We start from the raw sequence: 19,022 nt of genomic DNA, 5'->3' as shown, positions 1-19,022 counted from the left end.
GCTTTTAAGATGGCTGTGTGGCCAATCTAGTAAATTAACCAGGATGCTGCTTATTGTAGATGAACAGGTGAGCAGGAAGCATGAAGGTTGAAGGTCAGCTGACAGGCAGGGTAGGAAAACATGCTGAGGCTCTCTAGTGGACAGGAGGGGATGACTTCCAGTTATATGCCACCACATCACCACATAATGGATACTAATAAGCACAATTCCAGTAAGTGGTGTGTTGGAAAAGTTGGAAAAAAGCTGTTGCTGATGGGGCACCATGTTCACCACCGTGTAATGCAGAAACGAAAAGAAAACACAGCGGCAGTAAAATGTAATAAATTGCAGATGATAAAGAAAACATTTAGCTTTCTGTTTGAAGTTTAGTTGGTAGTTTCATTCCAAAGTTGTAGCGTGATCCTTGTCCATTAAGGGCATTCGTTAAAAGTTATTTTAAGCTGTTAAATTATGCTAATTATTTTCTGTGCCTTACCAACACCTGAAAACCGTAGCGGTGCTGTCATACATTCTGTGATCGCTGTGACATGTTATATAAACAATATTAATTTATTACCCGTCATTAAAGTGACCATAGCACAGAAACATTTATGCATGAGTTCCTGTTGGTACGAATAAGTAAAGTAAATTGATTTCTTATACAATACACTGCAAACACAGCAGCTATCCTATAATAATTAGTATACAGTATGTACTGGATATGGAGATTTGTTGTTTGGAGGTTTCTTGCAATGACTATATAGAAAAACACTGCCAAACTGTGCTGACTATACAGAGGATATCGAAGGTAAAATTTGATTCATGATGTAGTCGTGTCATGTCCTTTGTCTGTAACTCGTTGTTGTTGCTGCCAATCAAAGACATCATAGACTTTTGATTAATTAATTGTCAGTTTATTAAAAATGCATCTAAAAGTTAGGAAAGCATTTACCAAAGCCTTAGCAAAAGCCGTTCTTTTAAAGTTTTCCAATTTACACCACATCCTCACAGCTGCCGTCGTTAACAAAAGTGTAATGTCGTGAAAAAGCCTGCAGCAAACTTCTTGGTAGATGTGAACCAATATGAAAAACGTATTTACTGGTATGTGACACCTTCTCTGTACTATCCATCCACACCACTGAACCTCACGCTGCTGCTTTTGAGCTACAAGACAGAAGCACAGGGGGAGACTCTCTATTCTGGGCCGGTGCTGCAGAAGTGAAAGCGGTGCTTTCTGCAGGAGCGGCAGACAGAGCCATAAATCATAAGTCTACTAATGGCAGTTCCAAATGAGCCCTCTCATCAGACAAGACAAGTGCCTTGCTTTGTGTGCTACTTCAGGCTCCACTATAACATCTGTGCGCTCTCAAACAACTGTGCATGAGATGTGTGTCGCCCTTGTATTCATTAGGAGTTGTCTACTGAGCCCTTACAGTTCAATTTAGTGTAATTTAGAGCGTATCTGAAAAGCAGGCTGTGACAAACAATCAAGAGCAGAGTATTCTCCCTGTGAAATGTAGGTGTTGTTTATACTGCAAATATGACGCATTTTCAATCAAAGAAAAACTTTGTTTCATTGCTTTGATAAATAAAATATTTTAATTGAGAACTGCGTCGGATGTGGCTATTTCAAGACACCCCTTTTTTCACATATATAATATACAATGTTACAGTTCTGAAGCTCACATACAGAGAATCACTGTGTTCATATACACTTGGATTTGTAAATATACATGCTCTGGCTTTCCTATGGGATCTTTGTCAAATATTGATGTTTTAATACAATAACCAGGGAGAGTATCGACTCTATAGTGCTACAGTTTAATTTGAAAATGACCTGAACTCAGTCAGAGCAAGGGTGGGAGCTTTCAAGAGCACTCTTGCCAAGATGAGGATAATCCAGCAGCTGATGCGACACCCCACTCTGAAACCATAAATTAAAAGTCATACTGTATTTTCCAGCCTGAGAGACCACGACACAATTTGATGTCTAACCTCAGACGGGGTCAGTGTCTCTTTTTGAGGGCCAAAACCATTGAATGTTGGGCTTTTGTTCCATTTGGCAAGCGTATAATGGAGTTTGAGAGGGGTACGCTGGTGCTGTATGGAGATAGGGACTGAATAGAGGAGAATGTAATTACTATACCTGTCCATGTAACAATGGCTAACCACCTTTGTCGCCCCTCACTCCACTTGAAGAAGCCAGACAGCAAGTGCTGTTGGACAGCGGGAGCACAAAAGCCGCCCTTGCTGCGACTCCCAAATCACTGTCTTACAGTCGCAGGCAAGACAAAAGGGACGTCTCACAGTCCTCTTTAAGAAGAAGATGTGTGTTTGGATGTGAATGTTTATGTTTTTATTTACGACTTTGTTGCATAAACAATCAAGTCTTTAAGAAGATGCATGACCAACAGTGGAAGCAGCATTATACTGTAGCATAAACACTGCAACTACTCAAAGGGAGGCAGAAATATATAACATGGTAAAGGAAGTACAAGTTGACTCTTAACCACTTAACACGCTATTTTCACCTTTTATTCCTCAAGAGGTGTTAAGGTTGTAAAATCCTCCTTTTTCACACAGTTTGTGGTATATATGAGCTTATTCTAATGCTTCATTTAAACTATATGATGTTTACACTCTGCAGTATTCAAATCCTGTGTGATTTTTAGGGCTGCGCCATTTCATTCTTCCAATAAAAATGGAAAAATTGTGTTTATAAAACCACAGCTTCTCATTTTTATTGAATATGCAGTTCCAGATGTATTTTAAATTACGGCGGGACTGTGGAAGTTACAGTTACACAAAGAAAATAAGTAATAACTATCATTTTGTACTTTTGGAGAGAATACAGAGAACAACAGGTGGACAAAAAGGATGGGTGCCTGTTAGAATGATAAGAATTAGGTAATAATAGAAAGAAAATACTAAATAGAGGCCGCATAAAACATGTCAACAACTGTAAAAAATTGAGAGATACATTCAACAAATGGAGAACATAGCATATAAACTAAGGTGTTGAAATAAGTTTTATGTCTAAAGAGCGAGCAGCAGAGAATGAGGCTCCCCCTCAAGGCCATAGCTGGTCATTGCCATCCCCATTAATATAGTGCGAGTTATTAGACTTTTAACTCCTTCATTATCCTTCTCCCTCTGTTATATGCTGCATGAGAAGGACGAGCTGCTCGTCAGGTGTCCCAACCTCCCACTATCTCCAAACAGCTTGTTTGAAATGCTGTCATAAGTCTGTGTTGCTATTATTATGCATGCAGCATGAGCGCCTCACAGCTGCCAATTATAGAGGAAATAAACTATCAATACCCCGTGATTCTGTAACGCGATAAGAAGGCGGAGTAGGAGGAGGAGGAGGAATACGGCAGATGACGATGGTGATTATAAGCATGGAGGAAATGATGATGAATGATGTAATAACATGAATGAAATGACATAAGCAGGCAGAAACTGTACATTAGCTCTCACTCTGGGCTTGAGTCTGCTCTGATATTCAGTTTTGGAACCGTGCATTGGATAAAAAGCGCTCACAAAAGGAGGGTACCCTATGCAGGAGGAACTGAAAAGGTTGTCCTTCAAAGCCTGTCACTGCTTCAGTCAGCACTTGAAAGGGGGAGCAGGAGCAGATGCTGTAGCTTGGCAGGTAAATACCACTTGTCTTGTAAACAACAGAACGTTGGGCTCCTTCCAGGCACCTTGGTGTTTTTACGAAAATTGTCAACGATCTTAAACTGTTGGAAACGTACCTGCTGGCACATGTAATCCGGCTACTTGAGGGCCTTCAATTCCCTATGGTCAAACTGTACCTACTTTACATTTTAGTTTATTCTATTAATGTATTCAGAGGGGCCTTCTGCATTATAAAGGCACATAGTGGCTGTTCTATGGATCAAATAAGTGACATTTCAATAAGCTCTTATCGTGGAGCCCCACACTGACTGCAGCTCTTCACCATAAAATCTATTTTATTGCTGCTTTGACTCATTACAAGATTGATTTCTTAATGCGCCAGGTGAATATGCTTCCACACAGGGCTGAGAGTGATAAAGCACCCTTTTCCCTGTGTACTTAATTGAAATATAGTTTTGACCAACTTAATTTAAGTGAATATGTATTCATTTGTATTTTAGAATTTAACTGAGGTATTCTTTAAAAACCAAGCAGCATAATAGACTCAATTTAAGGTTGTTTTCTCTGTTCTGCAGCCTCCAAGGCACATCACTGCTGCCATAAATATTTGTCTATAACTATTGATGAAATGAGTTTGCATAAGATGAAAAATATCATCTTTCCGCTTATTGTTCTGAAATGATAACCAGCAATCAACCAGTTTTGGTTTCTAGACAGATGTTTTCAGCAAAAAAGCTCTGATACACCAATTTATGCTACCTGCCCAGCTCTAAACAGAGGAAGAACATACGTATCAGAGGATTTATCAGCTAATAAGCTAGATATTTCCCTTAGGAGATGGTTGGTGGAGACCTAAACAGAGCTACTAACAGTTTACTAACATGTTGGATGCATCAACTGCTTAGGGGATGTTATGCTCAAATCAAATAATGCAGGTAATAAAGGGACGTGTAGGGGTGTCCTGATATCTCACCTGGAAGAGCTCCATGTACCAAGGCTGAGTCCTTGATGCAGCGGCCTGCGAATGAAAGGCAAAAAGACCCCAAAATATAAATAAATAAATAAATAAATAAATAAATGTTGTATGTGAATATTAACAAATTGCTTAAATAAACTGCTAAAGTTTTCATCCTTTTTGAATATGCATAATGCTTTGTGGACATATCTAACCAAATGAAGCTTTTAGTAAGAAATGGTTAAATTACAACAACCACAGAAGATACTGTTCTAGCTCAGCAAAGGTAGGTAAGACGACTGTAGAAACACACGTATAAAGTATCTTTAATAAATCCATGGATGTTTAAATAAGTATAATAAGTTAGTATCGACATAGAGTACAGTAAGTAGTTTGCTTGTCTTATACTTACTGGAGCCAGAGAAGCCACATCGGGGAGAGTTCAGGTAGAGCAGAGACCCCCACAGCTAATTCACCTGTCAACGAAGCAAATATAACATGTTGTAACAACCTTTCAGTGCTTGACCGTTTTCTATGCAGACTCATTTCAGTCGCTGCTGGTTGATAAACAACTTTAAAAATGAATTCAAATGCATTTTTGTGTTGAAATTGCTGACTTTATATATTAATGGGTTGTGGAGTTTCAAGCCCAGTCTGGGAGCCATCTGTGTTTAGCCGTGCTGCTTGCGGCCTGTTAGCATCCCTGCAGCCTCTGGGGATTCAGTGTCTTGCTCAAGGACACGTCAGCAGGGTGGAACAAAACAGCAACTTGAGTCTGGTTCTGTGTTTTTGTGAGAGACAAGTCTGTGTTTACCCACCGGGCCACTCTGCCACTCCACAGTGTTTTGCCATTCTCGCAACTTGAAAAGTGTCAAGCAAGAGCAGATTTCTTTTCATACGCTGGCCTTCCTCACTTTTAGGTGACAGCTGCTGAGTTGGCACATGTACATCATGCTCTTGAGCACAATCTTAGCTACGACAGCAGCGCTGACGTTGCACAGACACAAAGGACACGCGGTGGATCTTCGCGGCTCTTTGTGATTGGCAAAAAGATATCAAGTGGAAGGACCAAAGAAAAAGCAATTTTCGGGAGCTGAGGGGAATATATTGAGGTCAAGTTTTTTTTCCCACAATCACTTTACATGAAGTCTGGTCTCTAACACATTCATTATGTCTGAACAGCTGCCCCGTAACAGCGCGTGCCACAGTCCTGAATACTGATTTTCCGAGCTCTCACATGTATTCATGCAATAGTTGCCGTGGGGTAGTCTCAGTAGGGGGTCGTGTCAAAATAAAAGCCCTCATTCCGTTGTTTTGACTGTAAAAAAAGTCATGAATATTTATCTTTTATTCCCTAACATTGTGTATTTGTGTTACCTTCAATGTCAGCAATGTCACATGTAACTGTAAAACTCCGAGGGGCTGAAAAGCAAAACAAATATGCTCAAAATGTGCTTGGATGCGTGATTTTACAGGCCCCGCTTTAATGTTGGTGTGCGACTCTGAAGCCATCTCACTCTGTGGGTTTATTGACCGGGTCCTTTCTGCCTCAGCTGCAGTGACCATCAGATCAGCCATCCTTTGCGTCGCAGTTTATGAACTTCAAAGCGGCGCGGCCAGACGCGAGCAGATGATGGACTGCGGGGACGTTAAACAGAGACAGCAGAAGAGCCGAGGCTCCGCTGCTAGCTGTTTAATTTCAAATGAGGGGGGATGACAAGGCATCCTGTGAGGGGAAAGTGTGGGTGGGCTCATGGGTGGGAAAGCACAGTGACGCACCAGGCCCTGTGTTTGTAAGCAGTGTGTAGGAGTTTCTGATCGATATGTACGTTTATAGGTAAGCCAGAAAGGGATTTTGGCTGGTGAGTTATGAATAAGGCAGATATTTATAAGTAAGATAAAACAGCAGAAAAAAAATGACTAAAATAAGTCAGAAAATGAGATGAAATGCCAAATTTGGGAGATTTTCTAAGCTAGAAATCTGCCTTGTACGCACACGCTGGATGTAGATAGATCTAAAATACAAGATATATGTATAAAAATGGATATCATTTGTTTACTGGTATGCTGATTTGTTACTTTATTACAATCATTTCAGGTTTTAGCAAGAAAGCAAATAAGCACAACTATTCCTTTAAAGCCAGATAATGGATTGAAAAGTCTTTTATCTTTGTTATGTCTAGCATGGGGCATACAGCCTAATGGCTGTTTGTTCTACAGCATGGACCGCAGTAATGATTTCAATTAGTTTCCATCTTTATTTATCGCTTCTGAAGATGAAATTCTAGGTTGGCGTTCGAGCGGCAACAAAAGGAAAGAAAACTTTCAAACCTTTCCAATTTCTTACAATTAGAGGAAAGTGCTCTCATAAAACATGCTGCATGGGAGATATTGAAAATCCCATCACCTCTGAACATCTTCCATAATAAGACAGAGCAACCCAGGGGAGAAAGACTTCAGGACTGGCTTCATAAACACAACTAACACACCCTTCCAACATCGACACCAACCACCTGAACGTGTCATCTTTAGGCTTTATTTCAGTTTGAATAAATGGACTTTGTCTCAAGATCTTGATTGCTAATTTCAGCGAGACAATTGTCTGTATGACGCCTGGAACGGTCTGGGTCCGTGTGACACATTTAATGAGTGTAGTCTTTGTGGAGGAAGATGACCTTCTGAAGTGACGAGTCCAGATAAACCGACTTGCTCCAAGAAAATAATAGCAAACGTCCTCCCCGCAGTCCAGACTGATCACAGGTTTGATGTGTGACTCTCTGATTCCAGCTGGGCTTGATTTTTGTCAGCGGTTCACTCCCTGCTCCGGGAAAGCAGAAAATCTACACCACGCATCAACATTGTGATTTTATCTGCGTAAGCATGTGGTACTTGATGCGCTGACTGACTCTGCTACGTTTACCATTAGAAAGACAAGCATTAAAGTGCTTTTGTCACTGATTGGTTCATGTCCGCTGGTGGCACAACAAGCCACGACGCGTCTTCAGTCATCACATGGAGACAGACAGATACTTTATTTATCCCGAGGGAAATTCGAGCATCCAGTAGCAGCATATTAACATACATTCGACATACATTAAAATAGAAAACTAGTAGAAAGAAAGAAAGAAAGTAGAAATAAAACAGCTTTTAGTAGTCAAATAAAAGTTCTGCCTCCAAAACCAAAAACAAAAGAGCAAAAGTACAAGTTATTGATTATAAGTGTGTATTATCTGCTCTAAAGCAGGGGTTCCCGACCCCGGGGGTTAGAACTCCCACTATTTCAAAACCCAATTCAAAAATTGGACGGTTGTAACGTCCCGCTATCCCAAAAACCAAATCCCCACTGCTCCAAACAGCTGTTCTTCTGACAATACTCACTCACCTGGTTAGTTCCTGTCATATCTTACTTACAGGTGACATCATGGTAACAAGAGTCAGGTGACCTTCATCCTAATAGCAACAATAAACACGTGATCAACGTTCGGTCGCAGTAGTTCTGCTCGTATTTCAGGAGCAACAGCGCGACCCTCGATCCATGTCCTCATCCTGAAAGCATCCTCCGCGTTGTGTTCGAGGAACGTTCTCGCTTCTTTCATTAGGACTAACTCACTGAATCTCAACACAAACCATTCAAACTGTTTCTTCTTCCGGTCTGTCCTCTCAGGTGATGTTTCTCCTCACCCACTCTTTTCTGCAACAGCACGAGTGGTCGATCACACTTAGCGTGACTCTCTGAGAGTTGTTTTCCTTTTTCACGGGGTTTCAGTCCGCCCACACCGTCCGCTCACAAATGACTTCCGATTTGCTCATTTCACATCTGCCCCTGCGATATCGGACTCGCAATTGGATTGTTCGGCCGAAAATGGCTTCGCGGATTGTCCATTGGAACGGCTCCCAAAACATCACAACGAGGAACACAGGTAGGTATTGATCGAGATGAGCACAGCCCTCCGACTGCAAGGCCGCTCAGTCTGTAAGCATAAAGGTAACAATTGTCAATGAAGGCTGAGGCTCTTCACTACAGGAAGCTTCTTCACTATTTCTGATCTTTTGGACTGGATGTGCTCCAAAAGGCTGTTATTGAGTTTTTTAAACGCGCAAACGACAATAACACAAGTAAAAATGAGCGTGGGCTGTGTTAATTATTGAGTTGTTGGAAATGATGCGGTGGAAACGTACATTAAAGCAGAAGTTGGTGATTGGAAAAGTTGAAAAAAAAAAAAGCAGAGCTAAATGCTTTGTCACAACTTTAATTAACTTACTCATCACAGCATGACAAACAGAGTTGGTGGAAATGAAAGACTTTTAGGGACAATTCGGGGACGATAATGTAAAACTAAAATGCAGTTTTACATTAGAAGTTGCTTAAACTATTGAGTGGCAAGAAAAAAGCCACACAGACAGAGTCTATAAAACATACATCTCCCCCTTTGGGCAGAATGGCTCTGATTCCCCCCTCAGGGAGCAATCACTCCTCAGTACCTTCAATACTTTTCCCTCCAGTCCTTTTCCTCTGCCTGTCAATGTCAAACACAACTAAACTTCTCTTGCTTTCTGTTAGTTTAGCCTTTTTGTGCTTTGATTTAACAGTACTCTCCGGCTTCATTAGCCGTCTGTGTGCATTCATCATCCAAAGTAATGATTTTCTGTTTCTTCTTGAATTTACCGCCCAAGCAGAGTATCCAGTGCTGAGAAACGTGTGACTCTTTATTAAATATGTCATTTTTCCATCTTTTCTTGGCAGATTTGGTAGTGAAATGGAGGGTTCTGGGTCCAAGTCAGTGTAATTTACAACAGGTTTAAATGGTTTTAAATTAACTAGGTCTCAAATGGCTATGTGTGATATGAAAGAGGTCTCTTGTACCGACAACCCCGCAGAAAATGATCACCAAACTCTGCATTTTAGCACTTTTTAGCTCATTGTTTTTTGGTTTTATGGTCAAATTTACTGTTTTTGTTTTAGCTTCTCACTCATATCAACCCTGACGTTAATTTTCATTAACAAGAAGCAGCTGTTTTCAAGTTGGGGGGGGAAACAAAAAAAAACAACTAGCTAGTGAACATAGTGGAGCATTTAGCAGCTAAAGAGCGACATATTTTTCCTCAGGAGGTGAAAGATATTAAAAATGAGAGTAAATATTGGACTTACGTTCATCAGTTGGCCAGAAACAAGCTCCAAATGAAGGTTTCTTTGTGTCTTCTGGTTGTGTAAAGAGGCCACTGTTTGTTAGCTCGACTTCAGTCAGTGTTGAGTTTACGGTCTGCTCTGCTGCCCCCAAGTGGTCAGAAACACGAACTGCTCCAATTAAGACTTAATTAGAGACAGGTAAGTAACAGGTAAAAAAAATAATACATTTACAAATATATCACCATAAAATACATTTAAAAAAATTACTGGGAATGGTCAAACATGGAGATTATTATTATTATGATTATTATTATTATTCAAATATGATTTTTACATATGTTGTACAATAAGATAAACATATAGACAATAAGTCATAGCGGGCCAGCACTGCAACACCAAAACAGCAAAAATATACCTACATGTACATAGCGTTTGTGAAATGGTGGCCAGTTATTAATTAATTATATAGTATCAGGCGTCTAGCAAGTAAGGTCTTGACTGCAGCTGATGCAGGTTTGGGTCTAGACCATGAATTAAAACAAAATAAAGTCTGTATAGGTAGGGTTTTAATTGTGAAACTGTAAAAGCATGTTCCAAACATTTAACAGCAGTTGCTTGCCGGACCTGCATGTGGAGTCCTGCTGCAGAATATGGATCAGAAAAATATAATAGAGCCAAACCATGATGGATAAAAGGACTCTCCTAAATTAAACTGACTGAAAAAATCTTAAACTGAAGCATAAAATGAATATGGAGCCAAAGTAATACAGCCAGGACTATAGAGAGATTACTTAATACCTAAAAGTCAAATAATAAATCTCCTCAAATACTTTAATTTCCACAGACTCATAACTGCTCTATAGCTGCCTTGTGTATATTCTCATTCTTGCATCATCTGGGGTCTTTGTTGGTTTTTTACATCCTCTCTCTCTCTCTCTCTCATCTTTCCTGTCACTCTCTCTCTCCCGTGAGCTCTTCAGCAAAGCAGAAATACTTAAAAACAACAGCATCACCGTTGCCTCGCTGAGCCCCGTGAGGACTGACATCAGAGTGTTTTAGGTGCCTGACAGCTCCCTGATGATTTCTTTTGGCTTTCCTGTCCTCCACTGTCTGCTAGCGAGTAATTATTGCCCAGCTCGGCACGGATCAGTCTTTCAGTGGGAACACAGTCGTCTGTTTGCGAGTGTGTAGGTGTGTCAGAATCACACTTTAGATTAAAATTGGTTGTGTACATGCTTGCACACTAAACAGTGTTTTGGACAGAGATGAAACAGCGAATAACACTGACTATTCTTGTTTGTATTTTGGTCCATATTTGTGATTTGTATTATTTCTTCTCACAGTAGGAGACATTCAATAATAAAAAATAAATGAATTTCTGAAAATCTCTTGTCAAATACAAACTCTACTCAGCCTTTTGTTAGTCCTTACTCCCTTGTCTTTGCTCAGCATTTCTCCCTATTACATGATTTGCACCTCAGTTGACACATCAATGCAGGAAATACACAAAAAAGAAATACATAAACAATTTGACCACGCTGTGTAAGTGTTGATTCACCTCGATTAAAACGTCCTAGAACCTTGACCTGTAAGCCACCTCAGACCGCAACATCCTATCTAATCAGCAGCTTTGATATAAATACCAATACTTTATTTCCACTCAGGATGAATCTAGTGCATATTGATGCGCCCACAGCTATGCTTTAATTAAATCTGTGTGGCATCGATGACCTGTTGAGCTTTGGTATTAAATGCAGAGATGCAGTGGAGAGTAAAGTCTGCACAATCCCCTCTTAAAACTGTGGCAGATATTTATTAAATTAAATTTACATTACAATTGACTAAGTGGGAGAACGAGGAAAGGGGCTTTAATGCATGTGTTGTTTTATAATTTACTCACTGTTTTATTGCAGGCTACGTAACGGTTGAGTGATGAAAGCCTGGGCCCTTGTTTATGAACCAACTAAAATAAGATAAATTTATCAAGGAACCTTCAGATATGATCACATGATCAATCACATGTATACTCAGAAACAGCCAATAAGATTAAAGGATTTACCTTACATCTGCCCCATTTTCACTCTGTAAAAGCTTAATTATTCTAATCTGAATTTTAGAAATGGTTGTTTTTATTTGTGTTAAAAATCCAGTTTCAATTAACAAATGAAATGAACAACAATTTAAATGATATATGATAAGAAATAGTTTTAAAATAGTGATGAAATAATTGAAAATTGGCAGGAAAACAAGCCAACGACTGGAGGAAAGTTTCCTTAAACCTAAATAATAAATAATAATAAGGGGAATTTAGTACAGCAACGTAAAGTACAGACATTATCTTTTACATTATTTCCTCAACATGTCTCCCAATGCTTGTCTCTGTCTCTGAACTGCAGCAATCTAAGACCTCTAAAACCTGCTCTTCACCAACGTCGTCCAGGTGAGGAGAGGGTTCCTGTTGGCATTTCATTCACAAAAGAGCAACCTGTCAATCATCTGTCAGTCACATTTACACTGATGATAGCCTGCACTCTTTAACCAAACCACAAAAAAACGCATCTGTCTCTTCCAGAAAGCTACATTTGAGGGTTATTGTCAAACACTATCAGGACAATACTGCTGTCCAAAGTCACCGCAACATTTGTCAGACCTTCCTCCAGCTCCTTAAAACATACCATTCTCTATTCAATCTTTCTTGCTCCTGTGTTGCCTCATAGCCGGGCCCGGATGCTCCCTGGAGCCACCCTCACACCGCCCTGTCACTCAAAGGCCGATGGCTTCATCTATGTCGAGCTTTCTCTCTATCCGCGCTCACACTCTTAGCCTGTTTTGCTATGCCTGGCTAGATACACCACAACCTCCCTCTGCTCCTTTTTCACCTTTATATCCTCTGTCTCTTCCCCAAATTCCACTCGCCCATTATTTTTTGGCTTTCTTTTCTCTACCACTCTTCCCTGCGAACACCTCATTATCCCTTATCTGCTCTTTCTTATTCTCTCTCCCATCTCTCATTGCCTCCCCCCCCCACACTATCTCCCTTTTTACAGCCTCTTTGCATCTCCTTCCTCCATTTGCTAACCTCCACTTTTTTCACCTTGCATTGTCTCCCAATCCTGTGTGCAAATAGCAAACGCAAAGAAGATGATGTGGTAGACGAATTGACTAACAGCAGAGTGCATGTGGTGCATTAGTCCATTGTTTTAGATGAATACTTACTGCGTACAATGAGGCTATTGGATCAGAAATGATATTATAATGTGACATTGAAACAGGCCCACGATTAGCACAGCCAAGTGCATTTGTAGATAAGGGCACTAGATAGCGAGGGCTTCGGCTCAAGTGCTTTGCAGGGCAGTTTCTTCATTTACATTAACTGTTTTCATCTTCACCAATAGGTGCAAATTGCTTTTGTGGAATCAAGCCTGAATCTCATGAGCCAGCACTTATAAGCTCTCTAGTAGTTTCAATGTGTGGGGCCACACCAGCCGGAGCCAGTTCATCAAAATCACTGTTAGAAGGTTAAAAAACTGAATATTTGCTTGCGTGTTGTTTCAGTTTCAGGATCTAAGTGGGATTTTGTAACAGAAGCTATAACTTTTTATTAACAAACAGTATAAACCCCAAAGATGTTTTTTCGGTGATATAAAAGACAAAAAAAGCTGGAAATCTTAACATTTGAGAAGCTGTAACCAGACTATTGTGCAATCAAACATTAAAGTAGGTAATAATGTCTCTACAGGGGATACACAATAAAATGGAAACACCATAAAAAGGACTTTCAAGTTACTAAATCACTGTTGCAACAGTAAGTCATATTAGCAGCATTTGTCAAACTATAGAAGAGGTCTATAGGGACACTTAAATATAACACCTAATATGTGAGTTTTTTGAGAGGAACAGCTTTCATAAGCTGAATATAACAGTAGTGGAATGGAAGAGGGCAGTGGTTCTCAACCTGAGGACCGGCGCCCCAATAAAGGGGTCGTAAATTTAATCTAAGAGATCACAAGAGACAAGAACTCTTATCACAACCCTGTGAAATTATACAAATATCATACTTGGGTCATCCACTTAAAACTGGATAAAAAGTCCAGAGATGCCGTTGAGATGCGTTTGGTAAAATGCAGCGTTACCTGAATAAAATGGAAGGCTTCTCTGAGTTTGGGATAATGTAAGAACACAACAAAATACATAACATCATAGCACAGGTCTGGTGTTGCAGGACTGTTGCATATTATAACTTTAAAGTCCTTTTACATAAAGTATAAATCCCACTCCCTTCACCTCAACACAAATACTTCAGTAACACTTCGCCCTTTTGCTCCCCTTCTGGCAGCATCTCTACAGCATCAAATGTGTTAGTCAGTTAATGTGTACATTTAGCAGCTGCTCTGTAATCCTCCAGGAGATCAGTAAAAAAAATCTGCTCATCCCATGCTTCAACTTATCCTTTTTCTTCCCTGTTTAGCTACATAATGAGCCATAACATGGCATCCTGAAAAGGGTGAAAGCTTAGTGCTCTTTAGTTAAAACCAGCTGTGTGAACACAATAGATTTTAGCCTCTCCTGAGCTACATTTTATTCCCTTTTATTGTCAACAGGCTTATAGATCAGACACTTTGGAAACATCAGCAAAGACGCCATTCAGCCCATGCACAGGGAGTTGTTAATAGTGTCCAAGTATCGCCAACTCTGTGTGCTATTTATGTAGAGCAGGGATTACTGGAGCTGCAGTGCCCTCTGCAGGCAGTAAGATAAGACTTCACAGGGTAAAATTCAGACAACGCAGAGCAGCAGAGTGATTCTCACTCTGTATACTCCCCATAGGCTCAACCCACTGCTGTGTTACCCCCTCCAGCACACAAGCACAGTCAATTACCTATTACCTTTTCTATCCCATTTTAAAGACAGATGTGCAAACCACAAGCCAGAACACAACTTGTTCATTATTTGCTCTTTATTTAAGCCCTAGGGTTTCGTGACAGGTTGAGCTGTGTTGAGACACAGCACACCACAGGCGTTTTCTTTCTTTTTTTAAAAACTTATTACACTGCGTAATAGAGATCTACTACTGATTATCTAGATAACACTCACACAAAGGAAAACAGAGTGTACAGTGCTGGGCTCGTTAGCCATTCCCCACCATGGTTCGACTTTTCATCATAATGTGTCTTAACACCACTATCCCTATCAGATGAGGAGTATTTGTCTTCTTCACTGTCTGTGTTTTTAATGGCACAGGAAGAGAGTAGGAGCTTCCTGCAGTGACCAGCTGCCTGCAGCGAGCATTGTTGCTGCATTTAAAGAGATACAGTATGGTGCATGATGAATGATAAGATGGCAATATGAAACTAGTATCAAATCAGCTTTGGCAATCATTTTGAACAGATGCCAGATATATACATATATATATATATATATACTGTATATATATATATTGTCGAGATTTGACAAAATGTTCATGTGTACACGTATCGTTTCCACATAGATATTCAATTCTGGTTTCTCATCGATATTAAAGTTTTTGAGGGAATGTCTAGGCTGTGCTTGATTAGTACCGTGTAAGTGTACACTTCTGCAAATTAAAAAAAGGGCTAACTGTAAACATAAATTAAAAAAAAAAAAATGTAGTACCAGTCACAGAGCTACAAGATAAATCTTACATTTTAATGCATACATACATTATAAGTAGTCACAGTTCAATATTGATACTTCTAGGACTCGATTTCTAATTCATATTCTACACTAATTATCAGGTATGCAGGACTTGGTCCAATCTGCTTTTAGTTATGTATGATAACCTTGAATTGAAACATCAGGAGGCTTTATCACCAATCCACCTTTGAAGAATATATAACCTTGCAGCATACCAACAATGTATACTCGACAACATCTGTGTGCCTGGGCTTAATGTTCACTTGGATCCGAGCGCCAATTTTCCTTTAACATTACACAACATACATAACATTACACTGTGGACAGATTTTAGTGCATGTGATATCCACAAAGAGTGTATGTAATGGCCTCAGGTTTGATCTCCTCATGTAGTCAGTGTGTGACCTTGACTGAGACACTTAATGCCTTTCTGTCCATTATGAGCTGCTTCATACATATAGGAGCTTTTGTTCAGCTTCGTGGGTGCTTGGAGGCTTAAGCGCTGCCAATATTTTCACTCCCATCCTTGAATTCCAAATAATGAAATACACTGAAACTAGATCAGATTGTATTGAGTCTAAAGATACCACTCAAGTAAAAGTACAGATGTATTATCAAAGTATCAACAGTAAAAGTACATGTTCTACAGAAGAGCACATTTGATTAATATTTTATTATATATAATAATAGTTGTATATCATGACACTATTACATTATTACAGTTTATGCATCAATGCAGTATTTTACTGTTGGAGCTGGTTGAGGTGGAGCTACTTTTTTAGTCCACTGGTTGGGGGTCGGGCCTCCTCCGAAGGGTCACAAGATAAACCTAAAGGGGTTGTGAGCTGAGTAATGGGGTCCTGCTACACAAATCTGTGTTCATTTTCATGTATTTTTATCCAGACTCTGCCTATTTTTTTGGTAAATTGTTGAATATTTTTGCCACTTTTGGCCTTGAGCAGTTATTTAAATGAAACCATAGAGGTTTAGAGGTAAAATCCCTTTTTTGGTGAAAATGATAGCAACTCTAAAATATGACGAGGGACCAGAACGAGACACTGATGTTTTTTTATAAGCTTACAAAGCGATGCAATGCAGTAAAAAGTAATATTTCCCTATGAAAGGTAGCATAGAATGGAAATACTATAATATATAACCAGGCGTGCTCTGAGATACATTCAAAACTGGGGGGGAAAAATGATGAACACCGAATGCGAAACAGTGTCTGCTGTTAGTGCCACAGAGGTCTCGTCATGTAGGTGTTGTGGCACAAGAAAACATCTGCTGCCAACTCGCCTGGAAGACTAAAACTGAAGAGTGAGGACAAAGGTGGGAGGTCTGAGACATCCTGTGGGTCAGAAATTTTCTGGAAGAGAGTCTATGTACTTCAATACACTTAAATGGGCTCTGTGTTCGACGCTGTAGTGCAAAAAGCATATAGTTCGTCTTATTTCTACCTTATTTTTGACATAAATTTAGAGAAAAAGGCTGAACTCTGTATTTTTCTTTTTGTCAACAGAATAAAAACAAAGCCATATCTCTGTAGTTTGTGATTTATCAACGGTCCGTGTTCGGGGCTCATTTGTTTCTACTGAAGACATAAATCTTTAAAAAAACAGGTCAGGAGTTTGTTGAGTGGTTGTTTAGTTTCCCCTGTTATACAAGTCTGTGCATTCCTCACTTCACTGGACTGCTTTTCTTGTGTTTGGGTGTGCTGTCTTTCTGGTGGACCACTTTGTGTCTTATTGTGCTGCTGGGTTTGAAAAACACAGGGATGTGGTGTCTGTTGAAAATTCTCCAGAGTTTCTCAGATACACGTATAGAATGACGATGCTGTTGTGTTTATTTTTCTTTGCTTCACGTCCTGCAGTGTTGGTGTTCTTCCCGGATCTTGCAGCAGCCACAAGCTTTAAGTGCATCCTTTAGAAAATATATAGGAAATACTGCTATTTACTGTGAGGGCTGCACAATATGGTACAAATAACTACAAGATATTGCGTTATGATTCACGATTAATCATCATTTTTATTGAATTTGTTTTATTGAAAATCATGAGGATGTGACATTTGTACCAAACAAACATGCTTTCTTACTTCTGTAGAACAAGATTTGTAGGCCAGTACTTTATTATAAAGCTGCACACACTTTACCTTTATCAAAAAACGGCAGCTTCTGCAATTTGGATATTGCATTTGGCCATATTGCTTGATTTCGATAGTATTTTGATTCATTTAAACATTTGGTGCTCTAGTGCAAGGGGCAGCAATCTTAGAGAAGCCTAACCAATGGCACACTGGCAATAAGTGTGCAAGAGACTGCATATGACTTCTTGGCTGTTGTGCTCTCTGTCTTACTAGCACCTCATGGTATGTATGTGTATAGTTGATTTCCAGTCAGATGTGGATGTTTTTAGTGTCTTCCTGTATAGAGCTCATATTTCTGTTTGTTTTTTCTCCCTTTTTGACATTTGGTGCAAACTGCAACACTTGAAATCAGTATGAAATCAGTATGAAATCAGTATGCTGAAATGGGAACTGTGCATATAATTTGAACCCACAGGGGTTCAGAGGGTAAACAAATACTATTTGTTAGGTTTATTTCTGATAAACAAGCTTGGTGGAAGGTCGGGAAGGTTAATGATTTTAGCTCAGATGTGCATGTTTTCATGAGGATGTCAGCCGTCTTGTACAGAGCTCTCATATATAATTACAATGTCCTGATTATGGGAGAAAATGTATTTTTTTATGTTGCTAGGCACGTTATCTATATGAACTGAATACAATTATCGAACCGTGGAGATTAACATTTTAATTCCACTGATGAACAAGAAATCTTACAGTATTTCTGGTAGCAGGACGGTGTTCACAGTGTTCATTATCAACAGTGTAACAGTTTTTAGGCGCATGCATAAAAATGTGGCTTTGGCTGTACAAATAATGCTGATTAGTGGAATAAATGTATTGTTTGTTTGGGATTTGTTGACAGTGAGAAAAATCTGAACTTTTGCAAGCCTCATCCTTTAATTTGCCAGTGTGTCTCTTGTTCTTAACTTGCTTAAGTCTCTCACAGATGGAAATCGTTGATCACTACATAAAATACATAAATAAGTGAGATTATTTCATCTACATGTCTTTATTTAATGTCTCCTCCTGCTGTGAACTGAACTCCCAGCAGCAGTACCTGATGTTATTAACACACAGAGAGGGCAGCAGGGTAATGTGAGAGATCCAGCATGCTAGGTGCAACATTTTCAGATGGATGGTGGCCCTACTGGCAACATCACAACTGCCCAAAAAGATTTCATCTCAGCTCATGGCCCTTTTGCTGCTCGCTGCTGGCCGAGTGATTTAACACAAAAGTGATTCAACCTATTCCCTGCTCATGAAAGCTTTTTATGATTGCTGTTTTAAATGCTCAGTGCCTGATGCTGTAGGTCATTTGCCGGGGGGAAAAAATGCTCTGGCGCACAGGAAGTGATGCGTTTTATGTTTCCAGCAGCAGCTAGTTTTATTTGGAATAAACAGAAGAATAAAAAAAATAGTGCCAGACACAATTTGATTGAGGGGAGTTCTTTAGGAAGTGACAACAGAGCACTGAACACTAAAGATGTCTCGATGATCTAAAATAACACTAAAGAAAAGTTCTATATATCATATTTCAAAC

The sequence above is a fragment of the Morone saxatilis genome, unplaced genomic scaffold (assembly GCF_004916995.1).
Source record: "Morone saxatilis isolate NCDOM2014 unplaced genomic scaffold, NCSU_SB_2.0 Contig6, whole genome shotgun sequence".
NCBI lineage: Eukaryota > Metazoa > Chordata > Actinopteri > Moronidae > Morone > Morone saxatilis.
Note: the sequence above shows the minus strand (reverse complement) of the source record.